This window comes from Girardinichthys multiradiatus, chromosome 13 (genome assembly GCF_021462225.1).
Source record: "Girardinichthys multiradiatus isolate DD_20200921_A chromosome 13, DD_fGirMul_XY1, whole genome shotgun sequence".
Classification (NCBI taxonomy): Eukaryota; Metazoa; Chordata; class Actinopteri; order Cyprinodontiformes; family Goodeidae; genus Girardinichthys; species Girardinichthys multiradiatus.
This window is the reverse complement of record NC_061806.1, coordinates 7364035-7384102: the sequence shown is the minus strand read 5'-3', so window position 1 is coordinate 7384102 and position 20068 is coordinate 7364035. Positions and strand designations below refer to the sequence as shown.

The window sequence follows — 20068 nt, the reverse complement described above, 5'->3', positions numbered from 1 at the left end:
AAAATCTAGGGCAATGGTCGGAAACGTGATGTGGAGGGCTCCCTGCAGCCCGGGTTGTAGGAAAACCACGAAAGAGACGGGAAAACTCAAGGAGCGCACACGGAGTCCGAGCAACCCCTATGGGACTGCAGGAGGGCTAAAGGGTCAAACAGTACCTTAAACACTCTTGTTAATGTTGAAGATGCCAAGCAGACACATCCACACCATGAAGAGGACATATATGACGATAAGTTGATAATTGTAATTATGTCATCATCTATCCAGACTATACTCCATGTTGTGATGAGTCCCCTACCCCCGAATATGAAAATAGCCTAACCATGGTTTCAACAACACCATAACAGGATAAGGAAGAATATTTAGAAAATATGGAAAAAAAAGAAGTAAATGCCTCAATCTGGGAACAAGGAAGCAAAATTAATGCAAGGAAAAATGTCTCAAAGGAATGTCATGCACGGGTAAAGGTGGGAAAGAAAAAAGGGCACAGACTATAGGTCCACTATGCAGCTCCAAGTTTCAACTCATGACTGCCATTTTCTTACAGAAGAACAGAGACAGTGGATATTTAAGAAGTTATGGGCAATGAAGACCTGGGCAATGAAGACCTGGGAAGAACGTTGGTTATATTATCACCACTTTAGTCCAAAAAGGTTGATATTAGCCAAACGAAAGTAGCTGAGGGATCCCGACACAATTCCTTATTATCCATACAACTGACACTTTGTGAGAGTAACTTTTTTCAATTCAGTTTATTTATACAGCGCAAATTCACAACACATGTCGTCTCAAGGCACTTCACAAAAGTCAAGTACAAAAATTCCAATTAATCCTAACCAATGAACAGTGCAGTCAGATTCAGTTATTTATTCAAATTGGATAAAAAGTATTTTGTCTAAGGAAACCCAGCAGATAGCATCGAGTCAGAGATTTGTAGCATTCACTCCTCCTGGATGAGCATGTAGCGACAGTGGACAGTCACTGGCGTTGACTTTGCATCAATCCCTCATACTGAGCATGCATGTAGCAACAGTGGAGAGGGTAAACTCCCTTTTAACAGGAAGAAACCTCCAGCAGCACCAGGCTCAGCGTGAGTACTTTCTATGGGAAGGAGACGTAAATGTTAATGGATGTAGCTCCTTTGGTCGTTTAACCTAGAAAGAATGAACAGATAAACTCTGACCCAGTTTTCAAGGTTAGAGTCTGAAAGAGAGCACATAGAGTTAGTCACAGTAAAAGCTCAGTCAATTGCCATGTCTAGGACAGAGAAAGGGTTAAACACTGAAAGACAGGGCCATGTGGGTCATCGGTAGAGGGTGAGCATTAAGTTGCTGCCAGCAGAAGCTTGGACGATGCCCCTCTCCAGAAAGGTGTCACATGCAGACACAGAGTCAGGCCAGGTGTAGCTTCTAGGGAGAGAAAAGAGGGAGAACATAAAGTTAAAAACTGAAATAACACCAAATGATGCAGAATTAGAGAGTAGTATGAGAATGTAGCGAAGAGGGTGAAAGTGGTCATTATGTCCTCCAGCAGCCTAAGCCTATAGCAGCATAACTACAGAGGTAGCTCAGGATAACCTAAGCCACTCTAACTATAAGCTTAATCAAAAAGGAAAGTTTTAAGCCTAGCCTTAAAAGTAGACAGTTTGTCCTTCTAGAGCCCACTGATGGCCATTGTTATACTAAAAACCACGATTGGGATACCTCTCTCTGTCAGATTGACCATAACCATTGGAAAAGAGAGGGGGTCATACAGGTAGCAGAAATGGAGGGTGTGTCTGCACCTCAACCATAACTGAGCCGGTTTAGGCTAAACCTGACTCCCCTTTACTCCATCCAACAGGGAGGGAAGAAGATGGAGGTAAAAAATAAGGAAGATAGCTCAGGATCAACCCAAGCTACTCTAACTATAAGCTTTATCAAAACGGAACGTTTAAGCCTGGCCTTAAATGTAGACAGGGTGTCTGCCTCAAGGACTAAAACTGGGAGCTGGTTCCACAGGAGAGGAGCCTGATAGCTAAAAGATCTGCCTTCCATTCTACTTCTAGAGACTCTAGGAACCACCAGTAAACCTGCAGTCTGAGAACGAAGTGCTCTGTTAGGAACGTATGGAACAATCAGATCTCTGATGTATGATGGAGCTAAATCAATAAGAGCTTTATGTGAGAAGGAGAATTTTAAATTCTATTATGGATTTAACAGGGAGCCAATAAAGGGAAGCTAAAGTAGGGGAAATATGATCTCTCTTTTAATTTTCATCAGAACTCTTGCTGAAGCATTTTGAATCAGCTGAAGGCTTTTAACTGCATTTTGTGGACATCTTGATAGTAACGAATTACAATAGTCCAGCCTTGAAGTAACAAATGCACGGACTAGTTTTTCAGCGTCACTCCTCGACAGAATATTTCTTATTTAGGCAATGTTCCGGAGATGAAAGAAGGAAATCCTAGAAACCTGTTTAATATGGGATTTAATTGACATGTCCTGGTCAAAAATAACACCAAGGTTTTTTACTTTATTATCTCAATTTAATGCCATTCACGTTAAGTGATTGACTAAGCAGTTTCGTTTTTAAAGACTCCGGTCCAAAGACGACAACTTCTGTCTTGTCTGAATTTAGAAGCAGAAAATTTCAAGTCATCCAAGTTTTTATGTCTTCAAGACATGCTTGTAGTCTATCTAACTGGTTGAGCTCATCAGGATTCATGGATAAGTAAAGCTGAGTGTCATCAGTTTAACGGTGAAAATGTATTCTATGCTGCCTGATAATTTTACCTATTGGAATCACATATATAGTAAAGAGAATTGGCTCAAGTACTGAACCCTGTGGTACTCGACAATTAACCCTGGAGTTTAAAGATGATTCCAGTTTGTTCATTTACATGAACAAACTGGAATCTGTCAGACAGATAAGATTTAAACCAGCCAAGCGCTGTTCCCCTGATCCCTACAGCATATTCCAGCCTTTCTAAGAGAATATTGTGATCGACTGCTTCAAACGCAGCACTGAGATCTAACAGGACAAGTACAGACACAAGTCCATTATCTGAGGCCATAAGAATATCAATAGTGACTTTCGGCAGAGCTGTTTCAGTGCTATGATAAGCTCTGAAGCCTGAAACTCTTCAAACAGGTCATTGCTGTGTAAATGCTCAAACATTTGATTAGCAACTATTTTAGAATTTTAGATAAGAATGGAAGATTGGATATAGGTCTGTAATTTTTCAAGTCATCTCGATCAAGCGAAGGTTTCTTGAGTAAAGGTTTAATTACAGCTACCTTAAAAGCCTGTGGTACATATCCATTTTCTAAGGATAGGTTAATCATACTTTCGTTGTCCGATGAGCTAACCCCTCCCTCCTACTTCCCCATGTCTAAAGGGATTGCTCAATCCAGCTCTCCATCCAACGGGTCAGGACTTGGCAGAAGTCAACCACACCGGAAGTCATCCACACCTTCAACAGTCACTTTTGTTCACAGCTGCTCATTCCCTAATTTACAACTGGCTCTTGGTATATGAGCTAGGTTAATTTTAGTAGCTCAGCACGAGCCCAGAGGGCGCTGTTTTAACAAACTTGACTAAGACAACCTATAAAAACCTCCTAAAATATCTTAGAACCAGGCAACAAGACTTTTTACCACCAATGAAAAACCAACAATACGGTGACTCAAATAACTGAATGTCCACAATTTAACTAGAATTTTATATGCTTTTTTTAAATTAGTAATGCTTTTGCAGGGGTCAGTAACAGCTTAAATTCGGCAACAGAAAATAATTTCAATAATAGAAATTAATCAATCAACTCAACCTGTCTTTCCCTGATGCTGAAACTAGTGGGTTTGAAGAGGCTTTGAAGACGGAGGCTCATCCATGCACCTGATGGAGAAGAATTCTTCTGGTAACGAGTGATTTCTTGAAGGGAATACGACTTAATCTTCAGTTTTCTTCCTTTAAGTGGCAGGTACTGATGCTCCAGACTTTGATGGTTAAACAGAATCTTTGTTGTTATTTGTCTCCGAAGACAGTAATTTCCAGAGGCTGAAGAGTTGAAGGAAACCCGGGGACATAAATGAAGTTGATTCAGGACTTCCAGAACCCTGAAACTTAGAGCAATCAGCTGTTCACCTATCAAGTTCACTTCTGTTGTCTGGATAAAAAGGCTTTAGATGAAATCAGATTCTTAATCTTGAGGCACAGTCCTTCTAAGGCAAACGGGTTGATCCTCTATTTAATGCAGTCGATCAGCTGGGTTGTGTCTCTGGTCCTCTGATTCATCTGTAGCGTCTCTCCGATCTTGTTCGCTGGTCTTCTGCGAGGAAACAACCAACTAGTTCCTCTATTCTTGCCCATTTTATAGAGCATTTCCACCAAACCCTTTGTGCTCATTGGCCAGTGGTTGTTGCCATGGCTGTCCCATTGGTCACTCATGACATAAGGTGATTTTATGGAATTTCCCGAGTCGTGTCCATATCAATACCAATTTTGAGGCACAATCCTTTCTGGGCGCACGGGTTGATCCTCTTTGTTAATGCAGTCGATCAGTGGGGCTATGTCTCTGTTCCTTTTCCATCCAAGCTTATTTTCTCCATCCGAACTTGTTCGCTGGTCTTCTGCGAGGAAACAAACCCGTTTCTGCTCTCATCATTGTTTTTATAGCGCTTGATGCTTGCACCGGTCAGGCCCTTATTAGGCTTCTTAGTTATTGTGCAACCTATTCAGCTCAGCTTCTTGATTATTGCTCAATACTTTCGTCATGGTCATTGTGACCCACTGATTCTGCTTCTCAGCCTTGGAGATGCCAAAAATATCCACCCTGGTCTGTAGTCGTATCCTCCCGTCGCTGTCAGCATGCAGCCGGCTCTCGTCACTCCTTGTCATCCTCCAGTTCTTTCCCTAATCTGCTCAGTTTTAGAATTTACACAGTATTACACATTTCATTCTTCAGCTTTCAGCATTCACTTTAAAACACCGTTGCAAAACCATCACTTCATTCTTTTTATTCATGCTTTACAAATGATTAATGTTATATTTCTTTCATATATAGCTGATTGAGAATGTCAAACCTTAATGTTTTTTCCTCTAATTCTCAGTTCTTAACCACATTTCAATCATACATCTTTTAACTTGTTAATCAAAGACTACTAATTTTATTCAATACATGTCTTTTATACATAAATATCATCTTTATTACTTTTATTTTCTTTAATGTGGGCATGTTAACAGTCAATTTAAAATATTTTTTGGTAAAATTTTCCCAAGGCCCTACGCTAATTTCTCAACCTTGAGGTTGTAACTATGGTATGGCAATGAGTATGGTATGGGGCCAGCCGACTTGTACTTGAAAACAGTAAAGATAAATAAATTGCATTTGTTACATTATTTTTCACCTGGTTTATGTTTGTTTGAAATGAACAGTAATTTGGCCGTTATATTACTGAGTATTGTAACAAAGCTTTTTGTCACCTTTTTATCTGGGAACATCTCAAAACCTCAACAAATTGTTAATCCTTATATGTTACACCAGGTTGATCCACTATTCCCAGTGGAGCAGTGCTTGAGAGATGAGACAAAAGAGTAGGTGAGAGAGATATAAGATCAGGAGAAAGAGACAGAAGAGCAGGAGAGAGAGAGCCAGGGCATAGACTACTTTGTGGCCTAAGCCCGCCATATTACAGGCTTTCTTAGATCACCACCCACAGCAGAGCACCAGCAGTGCAATAAGGGTGTTTACCTGTAAAGATGGTACTGGCAGGAAGTGGCTCACTTATTGCAAAGGACTGATACCAGTGAATTTATTACAGACATGAGTGATTGGTGACATGTACATCTGCGCACAGAGAAGCATGAAAAGAGCACTGCACACCAGACTTGTGCTGAAGCTTTTTTCTTAAGATGCTCAAAAAGCAACATCAGCAGCTTGTTTGCCGGCAGTCGGATGTCAGCTCATAGGGAACAAGTGAAAAAGAGACGGCAAGTTTTGAAGCGAGTTGTGGATATGGTCAAAGTACTTGGGAAGAGGGAGCTGAGCTATAAGCAAGTGGAGAATGAGGCCGCATACAGTTTGATTGGGCACCTCATTCCAGAGACCATCGGCAGTGATGTCCAGAAAGCTGTAATGTTTTCTGTTCAGTGAGACACAACTCAGGACATAACAGACACTGATCAGTGTTCAGTAATCCTTAGGTATGTCACTGAGACTGTGCAGGAGAGGTTTGTTGCCATAGTGAGGTGTGAAGCCTCCACAGGACAGTACTTTGTGTACTTGCTCTTAGTTTTAGAGCATTTGAATCTGGACAAGTCCATGTGCATCGGTAATGCAAAAGATGGGGCACTCATGTGTATGTGTGGTGCTATGCATATGTACTTAATCTTGTGCTTGCTAACACAACACAAACTGTCATTGAAAGTGGATCACTTTTCAATCTGCTTAATGACAGAGCTGTGTTTGTCAAAGATTCCTATCAGAGGGTTAATCTGTGGGAGAAACAAACCCACGAAGAGACAAGACACAGACGCCTCTGTCCAATTGGTGAGACACTGTGGTGGGTCAAGCATGATGCTCTCCATAAAATCTTTGGACATTTTGGAAAACCAGAGAATGGCCTCTTCATTGATGCAGTGCTCACACTGGAGGCCATCGAAAAGCGGGAAAAAGAAAAGCCAGCTGTTTGCACCAAAGCCTGAGGCTTTAAAGATTGTCTCTTGAAATACGAAACTGTGTTAACAGCACAGATTTTCCTTCTAAACAATTCCCCTGTCCAAGTACCTCTAATCAAAGGGGATGGACATCCTCTCTGCCCATCGTATGGTGACTGCCACACAAGAGAGCATCAAAAGCATCGCCAGGGACTTCACAACTGTCAAGGCAGTTACAGACACATTTGTGAAATGGACAAATGAGAAACTGGAGGAGAACACTGACATGGAAGTGAAGGCTGCACTACCTGAGAAGAGAGCCAAAAAGAGAAAATGCGGGGCTGGAGAGATGGCCGAAGATGAGATACATATCAATGCTGAGAAAGTATATGAAGTGAAAGTGCACAACACCATCCTGGACATAACTATTGAGGCAATCCACTGACGATTTTTGTCACACATAGCCCTCTCCTTGCTGATTCGGCATGGCTGGACCCCAGGAAGTTTGAACAGGTCAGAACTGTTTCTCTTCCTATTAATGCACTTCAAAACCTTAGCAAAAGTCTCATCAAATTTGACAGCAGGGCTACAGTAAATAACCTTCAATCAGAACTGAAAGGTTTTGCTAGACAGTGGGATAGGCTTATGACATCACATGTGGATGAATACAAGACCAGAACAGCAGAGCATGGATCTGTAGAAGAACAAGAAAGTGAAATTGTGACCAATGTTGGGACCTACAGCCATGGATTTCCACATTAAAACTCCGGTACATACATTTCTGGAACTTTTCAAAATAAAGTGCATTAACCTTCTTCCAGCACAGCCAGGAAAGGGGGTAACTGCGGACTTCCTGTGGCGCCATTGCCCAAAATAAAGCACAACTCCGAAGGGGGAAGGAGGGGTAGCAGAGGACTTCCCAGTGATGCCACTGCCCGTATAAGACCCCCACCCTTCCCACATATCGCTCTCTTTCCACACGGCCTCCGAGGAGGATGGTTCAGGAGAGGCCCAGCGCGCGAATGTCTTTTGCTGGCAAAAAGACTTAAATTCAACTGGATCCAAGGAAGCCATATGATCACCTATTATATGCAAAGTTAAGTAGAATTAAATACTGTCTGTGTATCCGGTATTTTCATTCATGAGCGGGGAAATTAAGGTGTAAGAGTTGCTTACATTTTCTCTCCAAAGCTCCGCAGAAGCAAAACTGTGTCGAAGAGATCCCCAGCAGAGAAGCTGTTTCTACAAGCCGAGTCTGAAGGACAGACTACAGCTTGCACCACCGTGTTACGGTAACGAACAGCCGCCCAGCCCTCCGGAGCTAACGCTGTTGTTCACAGAGCGAACGCAGAGGTTAGCTGAAAGCCAACCGCTTGTTGACTGTGGACGTTTATCCGAACTTCATCGCCCTTGGACAACGTTTACTCACCATGGTCAGAGGTTAGATTTGGGCAGATTAACAGATAGGTTTAGGATGAAATGATCTAAACGATTTCATGTTATGAAGTTTGTTTTGTGGAACTCGGCTATCTTTGTGCTAGCATGCTACATGTAGCACACAGGCCGGTTCGTGTTCTTTGTATGTTTTAAAGTTAAGATAAACTTTATTTAAAGGGTGGTTTTAACCAGGACATTGCTCATAACGTGCCGTCCGCGCTTATGCACTTTAACCCTTTTATTAACCTGGTATTTGAAAGGTACGTGTTGATTCTGGTGCTAAGCTATTAGCTTCTTTGTTAGCCCAACGGCCAGCCGGTAAGAACACGTGGCAGCACTAAGTAAACACCATTAAGCCCATTTCTCCAGAAAGATTTGGCTCTTTTCCAAAATACCCCTTTTATAATCTTTTTTCGAATATTATTTCAACAACTAAAGGCAGCTAATTAGACACCGATGTGAAATGGTCATCCAGAAGGTTGGTTTTATTCAGTAGATCATTATTTAAAACATTATTTTATTAAAATAATATTTTATCTGATCTTGCATTGTGAAGGGTGGTCTAACGTTTGCTGATTATTACCTAAGTTAGTTCCAAGACTAACTTAACTTCACTTCCAGATTCTTCAAGATAATCCTTGGTTCTATTTCGTATAGGCTTCGCCCTTTAAGGCTATCGCTAGTAGGTTTATCCCTTTGCGCGCAGCGCAGCACTGAAAACTTTAGTCCACGCCCACCTGCTGTGTGGGCCCCACCCCGGTCCGTATAAATTACGGTGAGACCGGACAAACGGCTCCCATTTTTCTTCAGCGACAGCTGAAGAGCACTGATTCAAGAAGAACCATGGCTAGCGTCGGCACGATCCGCCTCTGCCCGGCTTGTAACACCGGCTACATCATGAGTTATGACCTGCATGCCATCTGCGAGGGCTGCCTCGGTCCTGATCATGCAAGCCTGGCCTTGACCCCGCAGTCCACCTGCCCTTCCTGCAGGCGTCTGCCTCTGGAAGAGAAGCAACGGCGGCTAGCCATTTTCTCCCCGCTAGAAGGGGAATTCCCCGTAGCGGACCAATGCTCCCTCGATGAGGCATTGGACATCTTTGGTGTTGGGCGGGAAACGGACGATTCCGCCCCAGAGACAGCGACTGATATCTCCACTCACTTCCTCCGGACGGAGGACGCGGATACAAAATCAGTCCAGGCTCAGGGCCTCCCGATGTCGGCGACCACCCCCTTTCCGGCGATGGGCGCACTTGTTAGCGCGCTGCCGGACATCATCGCGAAAGTAGCCGAGGCTAAAGGTGTCCCTGTTCCCGCGCCTTTAGCCCAGCTCCCGACTGACAACCTGGCGGGAAAATTCGCCCCAGCTCATTCAACTTGCCGAGATCCGGTTTGGCTCCGTTTTCCGGCGGTAACTGCTTACCTGTCGGGAGCGGCGGCCGAGCCGCTTCAGCTAAAGGCACCGGTCTCCACCTTCACACCCATCACGAGGGTGGAGTCCCTGACGGATCAGGGGTTTCCCCCAGTTCCTGCTCTGGAGCCCAGTCTGTCGGCAGTTTTTGGGGTTAGGTCGGCCCGGCACGTCGGACAACGGCCTTTGCCCCCCTCCCCCAGTGATCAGATCACGGCCAGACTGACTGATCGCTCCCACCAATGTGCCGCTCAGGGCGCTGCGGCGACCAACAACACCGCCTTCCTGGCCTACGCCATCTCCTAGAAGGCTTGGGAGATGGAGCTGCCTCCGGTTGATGTGGAGGAATTCTGCAATCTCGCAGACACCATCCTCAACCTCTGTGCGGTGTCGGCTGTGTGCTCCTCCCGCATCGCTGCCTGGCAGACCTTGCTACGGCGACAGATGTGGCTTCGGCTCTCCTCCTCCATCCCTGAGGATTTTAAGAGGGAGTTACTGGAGGGTCCGATCAGTCCGGATGGGCTGTTCGGTCCTCATTTCCAGTCCGTGCTGGGCCAGATGCAGACCTCTCAAGAGGAACTTGAACGGGTCAAGAGACATGGGTCTCTTAATCGCTCTGGCTTCCGGTCGTCCCATACCACCGGCCGCTGACGGGATTGCCGTGATCAGCGGCAGCAGCAGAGACGCTCCACGGCCGCTGCCGCAGCTCCCCGAGTTGCTCCGTCTACTCAGCCGCAGCAGCAGCGCAGAGGTCGGCAGTTGGCGTGCGCCTGGTCCAACCCTCCACAGGAGCGACTGCGGAGATTTAAAAAGTGACTGGTGGGGGGGGGGGGGATGTGTGTAAAACTACTGATTGTTTTGAAATAAAACACATAAATTTCTCTAAGAGCAAGTTTCCGTTTTATTCTGGCTCAGCCAGATCGTACGATCTCGCTGTGCTTTCCTCACACACATCCTCCACTCGTAATGAGACGGCCCCTTTTAAACGACCATTTAAGAGGCCCCACGATCTCACAGTTTCAAAGCATGACTCCACAAGAGCATACTATGCTGTTCCGGTAGAGCCACGCTCGCTGCCTTCTCCCTTCTGTCCTCCCCAGCTGTCAGTGGGTGAGATCACAAAGGATGCACAACAGCAGCTCCCTACGAAGCGGCGCACCAGGGATGCCCCCGCTCAACACCAAGCTGCGAGCCTGGGTGAATATCCCCCTGGTGAGGCTGGTTTACAGCCCTTTCGATCCGAGCCCCCCATGGGTTACCTCCGATCAGAATCCGAGTCGGGTAACGGAGGTAGGGGCTCTAGCCTGGCTCGTATCCATGAGCACCACAGATAAATGTGCGGCCGCTCTCAGAGCATCACTCAGAGTGGCGGCGCGTATGTTCCCTGGACAGGTGGATGGACAGACTGATCAGCAGAGGTTACACGCTGCAGTTCCTGTCTCCGCCCCCACCGTTCAGAGGGATTTTTGGAGACAGTCCTGTCCTCCCCAGAGCAGAGCTCCGTTCTCATGTCAGAACTGCAGGAACTCCTGATAAAAAACGTAATTTCCAGGGTTCCTCGCGGAGAGGAAAACACGGGGTTTTATTCTCGATATTTTCTGGTTCCCAAGAAAACAGGAGGTACGAGACCGATTCTCGATCTGTCCCTGTTCAACAAAGCGATCATGGAGAGACGTTTCCACATGCTGACAGTCAGACAGGTGATGGAGAACGTTCACCAGAACGACTGGTTCACCTCCATAGATCTGAAGGATGCTTATTTTCACATCCCCATCATCCCAAAACACCGCAAATATCTGCGTTTCGCTTACCAAGGGATCTCATATCAATACAACCGCCTGCCGTTCAGTTACTCTCTCGCCCCACGCACGTTCTCCAAATGTGTGGAGACGGTGTTGCAGCCGCTGCGCTCGGCAGGGATGAGAATCCTTTTTTATCTGAACGACCTGCTTTTGCTGGCTCGGTCCAGAGAGGAAGCAGCGGTACAGACAAAGAAGCTGGCCGCATCTGACAGTTCTGGGGTTTTCAATAAACTGGCAAAAAAGTTCTGTTTTCCCATCCCGGATGATCGTTTATCTGGGGGTGGAGTTAAACTCAGCCACATTGAGAGCCCGGCTCTCTCAGCCGAGAACAGACACGCTGTCAGCGCTTCTCCTCCGTGTCAAACCTCAGAGCGTAGTGACAGCTCTGTCACTTATGCGGTTACTAGGAATGATGTCAGCGGCTCACGTGGTTGTTCCGCTGGGTCTGCTTCATATGAGACGTCTTCAGAGATGGTTCATCCGCCTGCGCATAGATCCTGTGCGTCAGAAGAAGCGGATGATCTCAGTCCCTCCTTCAGTGGGACCCGACCTGGCCCATTGGGGAAATCCCCGCATCCTGTCAGAGGAAGTTCCCCTCAGCAGACCGGTGTCACACGTCTCAGTGTTCACAGACGCATCCCTGTCGGGATGGGGAGGAACGTGTCAGTCTCAGGCGGTGGGAGCACAGTGGCCAGACCACATGTCTCTCCACATAAACGTGCTGGAGCTTCTCACAGTGTGGAAGGTGACACAGCATTCTGCTCCTCTGCTGTGGGATCAGCATGTTCTGATCCACACAGACAACAGAGTGGCAGCAGCCTACATAAATCGCCAGGGAGGTGTGCTCAGCTGCTAAACATGACGCATTCAGAAGGCTGATTTTTGGTGTCATTAGGCGAGCAGATGTTCAGTTGTGGTCTGGATGGACCCAGTGAGGCATAGACTACATCCTGCTTCGCCTTTAACCCACTAGCGATAGCCTTAAAGGTTGAAGCCTATACGAAATAGAATGTTGGTTACGTACTGTAACCCCAGATTCTATGAGTATAGGCGCAGCCCTTTAAGCTCTGGGCCTCACTGGTCCCGGAATGGCTGAAGAAAAAACTATTTGGGAGCCGTTTGTCCGGTCTCACCGTGATTTATACGGACCGGGGAGGGGCCCACACAGCAGGTGGGTGTGGACTAAAGTTTTCAGTGCTGCGCTGCGCGCGAAGTGATACCCCCCCCTAGCGATAGCCTTAAAGGGCTGCGCCTATACTCATAGAATCTGGGGTTACAGTACGTAACCAACGTTCTCAAACATAAACATTGCATGGTAATGTTGCATCACTCTTTTTGGTCATGATTTCCAGTCATCTTTAATCAACTTGTTGATATTGTACATAGCCCATTAGTCTTCGTTATTCTTTAAATCTGCTTGGTAGTTTAGTTGAATTGTTTTAGCATAGTAAAGAGTTTGTTGATTGAAATATGTTTGACTTTGAGTTGACATATTTTTGTTAATAAATTCTTGTATTTTAAGAAATTGTGTGAATTCATTCCATATATGTGCAGAGTTTATGCTGTTCAATAATGCCAGAGCTCGTCTCACACCTTTCTATTCTGTCCTAATACCATCGCCTTATTGGGCTGGTATTCACAGGACAATCCTTAACAGACCGAAATATTATTTGATAAAATATTAAAATATTAAAATATTAAAATATTAAAATATTAATATTAAATATTAAATAATATTCTCAGATCTATATTTACAACAACAAACACTGTGATTCTTGCAAAAACTGGCCACTGTGCTGCTATCAAATTCTCTATCAGATGCTTATCGTTCCCTTGGGCTTACATACAAGTACCTGCTGATCCTCTCCCTAGCTGAGGTGGCCTGTGAAAGAACATTCTCAACACACAGTTCATTAAAAGCAGACTCCGAAGCATCTTGTCCGCTAACTAGCTGGAGATGTTTATGCTGATGGCCACTAAAAAAGGACATTCTCATGTCATTTGACACCAACATGGTAATTGACTGGGTAGCTGAGAAAAGTGAGCTATTAAGAAAGCTGCTTTTGTAGCCTGATGAGGAAAAATAAAATGATCAAAACACAATTATAATGCATCAGATAAGATTAGATTAAATAATTAGAATGAGTGTATGTTAATAGGTCTTAATGCATAAGACATTAGGTGAAATAAATATGAGAATGAGGTATTGTGTATATATAAACTGAGCTATATAAGCTGTTTTCTTCCAGCTGTAACCTCTCACTGTTATAGGAGGCTATCACTCATTTTTGGAAGCCTCTTGTGTGTTCCTCTAATTAAGTACTGTATAGAATACATGATTCAAACTATTTTTCTAGAGTGAAGATGCCAGTACTGTGATCATCTGAGCAAGTCTGTCATTCTTTCTTACTTTTCTGTTGGTCACCTTTCACTTCTTAAAGGTTTCTGTTTGACAAAATATTCCATGTTTGACAAAATAGTTGCTGTTATGGAGGTCTAAGGTGACTTTTTGTTGATGTGATGAGTTCATAGTCTGTGAAAATATCATTCAATCACAATTTGCCATTTATACATTTTAATATTCATCAATGATCATGTCTCACCTCTATTCCTCTCTGTCCAAATTTCAGGATCCTATTATACGCTGTACGTACATTGTTCAGGAAGTTAACTAGACCAAGCAGCATTTTGGTTTCTGTCCTTTACAGAATAACAGGACTGGGAGGATGGTGTAGGTTTAAGTTTGTTAGACAGGTACATGTACACCAACAAGACAGTGTCCAACCGCTGTCACAAGAATTTTTTTTTTCCAACCATAGGCTTCATCGTCTTTTCATCAATACCATTCCATCTAAATGCCCGGGCCAATGTTTTGTCTCAGTCCAGCCAAGGAACACACAAATGTAGTGCCTAAAGTCAAGTAAACTTTATTGTCCCCAAGGGAAACTTGTAGTGCAGACAGCAGTGAAAACTTAAAAAACAGCCACACACACAAAAACAACTGTCCTTAAAATGTTGGCCTGGAATTGTCCAGGCTAATAACAGTGGGGATAAAGGATTTTTATAGTTTGTTCGTCTTACAATATGTCATTTTGTATCTCTGTCCTGATGGTCAAAGGGAGAATTCTGCCCATAGAGGATGGCTATGATCAGCCAAAATGATCCTAGCTTTCTTTAAGGAGGTGAAATAATGAAGGTCACTCAGTTCATTAAGAAATATGCCAGCAATTTTAATGCAAACCTTGACAATATTTTGCAGGCCATTCTTATGTGTGAAAAAGTGATGCGTACTAACAAATAAAAGCAAAGGTAAAAACATGTTTAGTAAAACAGGAATAAAAAATCCAGGCATGTAGTTCCCTCAAGATATTTAAAAACCAAGTTTATAAGTGTCCATAGTGCATCCTTTACACCTCCGTTTGGCCTAAAAGCAAACTAGAGGGGGTCCATTTTGTCCTGCGTCAACATTTCCTTTAACAATTTCTCAAATACCTTCATAACAAGTGATGTCAAAGCCATTGGTTGGAAATAGTTAAGTGACTTTGAAACTTTCAATATTGGGACCAGTACAATTATCGAGTCTTTCCACAGACTAGGGGCCTTCTGCAGTTTCAAGGACATCTGGAAAACAAAGCAGAAAATATCTGCAAGTTAAAAAGCACAGTTTTTAAGAACACATCCTCCAGTACCATCACTCTCTGTCAATGTTTAAATAGTTTTGTGCGAAACTAAGAGCTCAATCTCTAAAACCAGACACCTCCTCACTAAAATCATGTATATCAAAATTATTATAAAACGCATTTAGTTCACCAGAGAGCTCAAGGACAGTTCTGCCATTTAAGGAGATTGCACATTTTTTGTTCTGCATCCCTATCATGTTTTTAACTCCCTTCCATGCAGGGCTTGAGCTACCAGTTCCCAGTTCAATTCAATTCTATCCAGTTTTATTTATATAGCGCCAATCAACAACACCTTCTCTCAAGGCACTTTACAAAGTCAATTCAATTGAGTCATACAGATTTCAAGTCAGGTACATGCATTCCAATTAATCCTAACTATCCAGCAGTGCAGTCGGATTCAGTTTATTATTTAAACTGATTAAAAAGTATTTTAATCTAGGGAAACCCAGCAGATTGCATCCAGTCAGTGACTTGCAGCATTCACTCCTCCTGGATGAGCATGTAGAGACAGTGGACAGTGGCCTGCACTGACTTTGCAGCGGTCCCTCATATTGTGCATGCATGTAGCGACAGTGGAGAGGAAAACTCCCTTTTAACAGGAAGAAACCTCCAGCAGCACCAGGCTCAGCGTGAGCGGCCATCTGCCACAACTGGCTGGGGGTTTGAGAGAACAGAGACAAAAAAAGAATGCAGAAGCACTAATCCAACAGTACTTTCAATGTGAAAAAAAAGTGAAACATTAATGGTAATATCTCCTTTAGTGGCTTCATCTAAGATGGAAAGACAGCTAAGCAGATGAACTCCGAACCAGTTTTCAAGTCTAGAGTAAAGAGAGTACATACAGTTAGTCATAGTAAAACCTCAGCCAGTAGCTACGTCTAGGAGAGACAGGGTTAAACACTGAAAGGCAGGGCAAAGTGTATCATCTGTAAAAGGTGAGCATTAAATTGTCGACAGCAGAAGCTTGGACGATGCACCCCTCCAGGAAGGTGTCACAGATAAATGCAAAGTCAGGCCAAGTGTAGCTTCTAGGAAGAGAAAAGAGAGAGAACATAAAATTAAAAGCTGAAATAACAGTAGAATAAAGTAAATAAAGTAGACAGGGTGTCTGCCACACGGACTAAAACTGGGAGCTGGTTCCACAGGAGAGGAGCCTGATAACTAAAAGATATGCCTCACATTCTACATCTAGAGACTCTAGGAACAACCAGCAAGACCTCCACTTTATCTTTATATGCCTGATTGGCAAATTTAATTTCCTTCTTCACCTGTCTCTTTAGTTCACTTTATTTATCCATATTTGAATGATAATAATTCACACTGTTCTGTGGAATGACCTCTCTGGCTTATTTAGTCATCCAAGGCTTAGTATTTGAATAAATAATAATGTATTTGTTTTAGAAATAATAATTTCCTCACAAAAGAAGACATAAGCAGACACTGTTTCCGTCAGTTCATCCAAATACATGCACTGACGGAAACAGTGTCTGCTTATGTCTTCTTTTGTGAGGAAAGAAGACATAAGCAGACACTGTTTCCGTCAGTTCATCCAAATACATGCAGGAGTTCCTAAATACATTCCAATCCATGAAGAAAATAAATCTTGAAGTTGCCTATTAGACTCTTCTGACCAGATACAAATTAATCTTTGTTCCGATTTTCATCTCTTCAGGACCGATTGATAAGCCTGGGAAGAAGTAAACCAGTGGTGAAGTATCTGAAGTATCCAGTGGTGAAGGGATAGCATGCACAGTACTACTTGATCAAAAAAATGAATGGATCTTACTTGCATTAGACCAGGCAAAAAACCTTGTGATCCAACTATGCATGACTTACTTCAATTTAGCAGTGAAGGTGTTGGGACCACAGCCATGGTTACAACGTGAAAGGCCAGTACAGACTTTTCTGGAACTTTCAAAATAAATTGCATTAACCTACTTCCTTCACAGCCAGGAAACGGGGTAACTGCAGACTTCCTGTGACATCACTGTCCAAATAAAAGCACCGCTCTTGCTACATCCTGCCTCTTCCACAAGGCCTCCAGAGGGACCGGATAGGGGGGACAGCGTGCTAATGTCTCTTTGCTGGCAAAAAGACAAACTTTTCAAACTGGATCCAAGGGTGTCACGCGATCATATGCACAAGTTAATTACTGATGAATTACTGTTGAAAGAATCTGGTATTCATTCATAAAAGGGAGATTAAGGTATAAACATTGCTTTACTTTCTCTCTGAGGCCTGCAGAAGCAAACTGTGTTCCAGAGTTCCCAGCAGAGACGCGGTCTCTACGAAGCCTATGGTAACGTGCAGCGTGGTCAGCGGACAGAACTGGAAGCTAACCCTTTGTTCGTCGTTGCCCGGACAACACCTCAACACGTTCATACGAGGTGTGGTGTTTGGGCAGAATAATAGAGAAAGATTTAGATTGAAATGATCTAAATGTTTTTCATTTTATGAAGTTTGGTTTTGTTTGTGTGAAACTCAGCTATTTGAGTGCTAGCAGGCTATCTGCAGCACATGTGCTCTGGTTGTGTTCTGTGTTTGTGTGTTTTTAAAGTTAAGACAAACTTTATTTAAAGGATGATTTTAAACACAGAAGATCGGCCATAACGCGCCGTCCGCGCACATGCATTTTAACCCTTTTATTAACGGTATTTTAAAGGTATGTGTTTGATTCGTGTGCTAAGCTATCAGCTTCCTTTGTTAGCTTTCACTGCTAACAAGCTAAGAACACATGCTTGCCTGCTAGGGAACATTTAACAGAAACGTTGTTAGTTTTCAAGCTAGTAAATAATAGTCCCTAAACATTATTTTACTAAATCTGATAACTAAGGAAACACCATTAAGCCCCATTTCTCCAGAAAGATTTGGCTCTTTTCCAAAATATTCCCTTAATAATATTTCTGTAAATATTATTTTACTAAATAAAGGCAGCTAATTAGACACCATTAAGTATTAGTCATCCAGAAGGTTGGTTTTATTCACCAGATCATTCTTAAAACATTTTATTAAAATATTTTATCTGATCTTGTATTATGAATGGTTGTCTAAAGGTCTGCTGATTATTGCCTAAGTTAGTTCCAAGACTAACTTAACTTCATTTCCAGATTCTTCAAGATAATCTTTGGTTCTCAAACATAAACATTGCATGGTAATGTTGCATCACTCTTTTGGTCATGTTTTTCAATCATCTTTAATCAACTTGTTTATATTGTACATAGCCCCATTAGTCTTCGTTATTCTTTAAATCTGCTTGGTAGTTTAGTTGGATTGTTTTAGCATGGTAAAGAGTTTGTTGATTGAAATATGTTTGACTTTGAGTTGACTTATTTTTGTTAATAAATTCTTGTATTTTAAGAAATTGTGTGAATTCATTCCATGTGTGTGCAGAGTTTACTGTTCAATAATGTCAGAGCTTGGCTCACACCTTTCTATTTTGTCCTAATACCACCGTCTTACTGGGCTGGTCTTCACAGGACAACCCTTAACAGATCAAAATATTATTTGATTAAAATATTAATATTAAATAATATTCTCAGATTCATAATCACAACAAAGGCAAGGTCCATTTCAAGGAGTCCTTCTCATAAAAACTCTGTAGGAAGAACACACATGAGAGGCGATGTTGTACCTCTTGAAAGACTATATTTTCCCCAAAACACATAACAGATCATTGCTGTGGCAATCTTTTTAACTGAGACTCCAAGTAAGAATTTTTATTTTAAATATACAGTTGAGAAAACCTTTCCACATATATATAATTTATCTTATGTAGTTCAAGAAAAAAACACAAATCTGTTAGAGGGAAATCTGAAAAATAAAAAGATGCAATAACCTGGTTGCATAGGGGTTTTCGTTGTCCGATGAGCTAACCCTTCCCTCCTACTTCTCCATGTCTAAAGGGATTGCTCAATCCAGCTCTCCATCTAACGGGTCCGGTCTTCCCTAAACCTGAAAGATCTTACTAAGCAGGTTTACTGAAAGTTCTGTTTAAGCTGGTGTCGGGAAATGACTCGCCTAGCCTCTGACAGCTTTCATCCAAAAGTCTCGCCCTTCTTCAACTGGAGGTCCGGGCGACTGAGTAGCCTATCGCAGTCATCCACACCTTCAACAGTCACTTTTGTTCACGGCTGCTCATTCCCTAATTTACAACTGGCTCTTGGTATATGGGCTAGGTTAATTTTAGTAGCTCAGCACGAGCCCCAAGGGCGCTGTTTTAACAAACTTGACTAAGGCAACCTATAAAAATCTCCTAAAATATTTTAGAACCAGGCAACAAGACTTTTTACCACCAATGAAAAACCAACAATAAGGTGACTCAAATAATTGAATGTCCACAAATTAACTAGAATTTTATATGCTTTCTTTAATTAGTAATGCTTTTGCAGGGGTCAGTAACAGCTTCAATTCGGCAACACGTAATAATTTCAATAATAGAAGTAAATCAATCAATTCAGCCTGTCTTACCCTGATGCTGAAACTAATGAGTTTGGAGAGGCTTTGAAAACGGAGGCTCATCCATGCACCTGATGGAGAAGAATTCTTCTGGTAACAACGAGTGGTTTCTTGAAGGGAATACGACTTAATCTTCAGTTTTCTTCCTTTAAGTGGCAGGTACTGATGCTCCAGGCTTCAATGGTTAAACAGGATCTTTGTTGTCATATGTCTCAGAAGACAGTAGTTTCCAGAGGCTGAAGAGTTGAAGGAAACCAGGAGACATAAATAAGGTTGGTTCAGGACTTCCAGAACCCTGAAACTTAGAGCAATCAGCTGTTCACCTATCAAGTTCACTTCTGTTGTCTGGATAAAAAGGCTTTAGATGAAATCAGATTCTTAATCTTGAGGCACAGTCCTTCTAAGGCAAACGGGTTGATCCTCTATTTAATGCAGTCGATCAGCTGGGTTGTGTCTCTGGTCCTCTGATTCATCTGTAGCGTCTCTCCGATCTTGTTCGCTGGTCTTCTGCGAGGAAACAACCAACTAGTTCCTCTATTCTTGCCCATTTTATAGAGCATTTCCACCAAACCCTTTGTGCTCATTGGCCAGTGGTTGTTGCCATGGCTGTCCCATTGGTCACCCATGACATAAGGTGATTTTATGGAATTT

General features: G+C 42.9%; 1 long non-coding RNA gene across 1 annotated transcript; it reads right to left on the bottom strand.

The window, feature by feature from the left end:
- Positions 1-14186: 14186 nt before the first annotated feature.
- Positions 14187-19489, bottom strand: LOC124879829. The gene is made up of 2 exons (XR_007041128.1): positions 19430-19489; positions 14187-14903 (listed from the first exon to the last, which is right to left on the bottom strand). It is a non-coding gene; the product is annotated as an uncharacterized LOC124879829 (long non-coding RNA).
- Between the last annotated feature and the right edge of the window lie 579 nt (positions 19490-20068).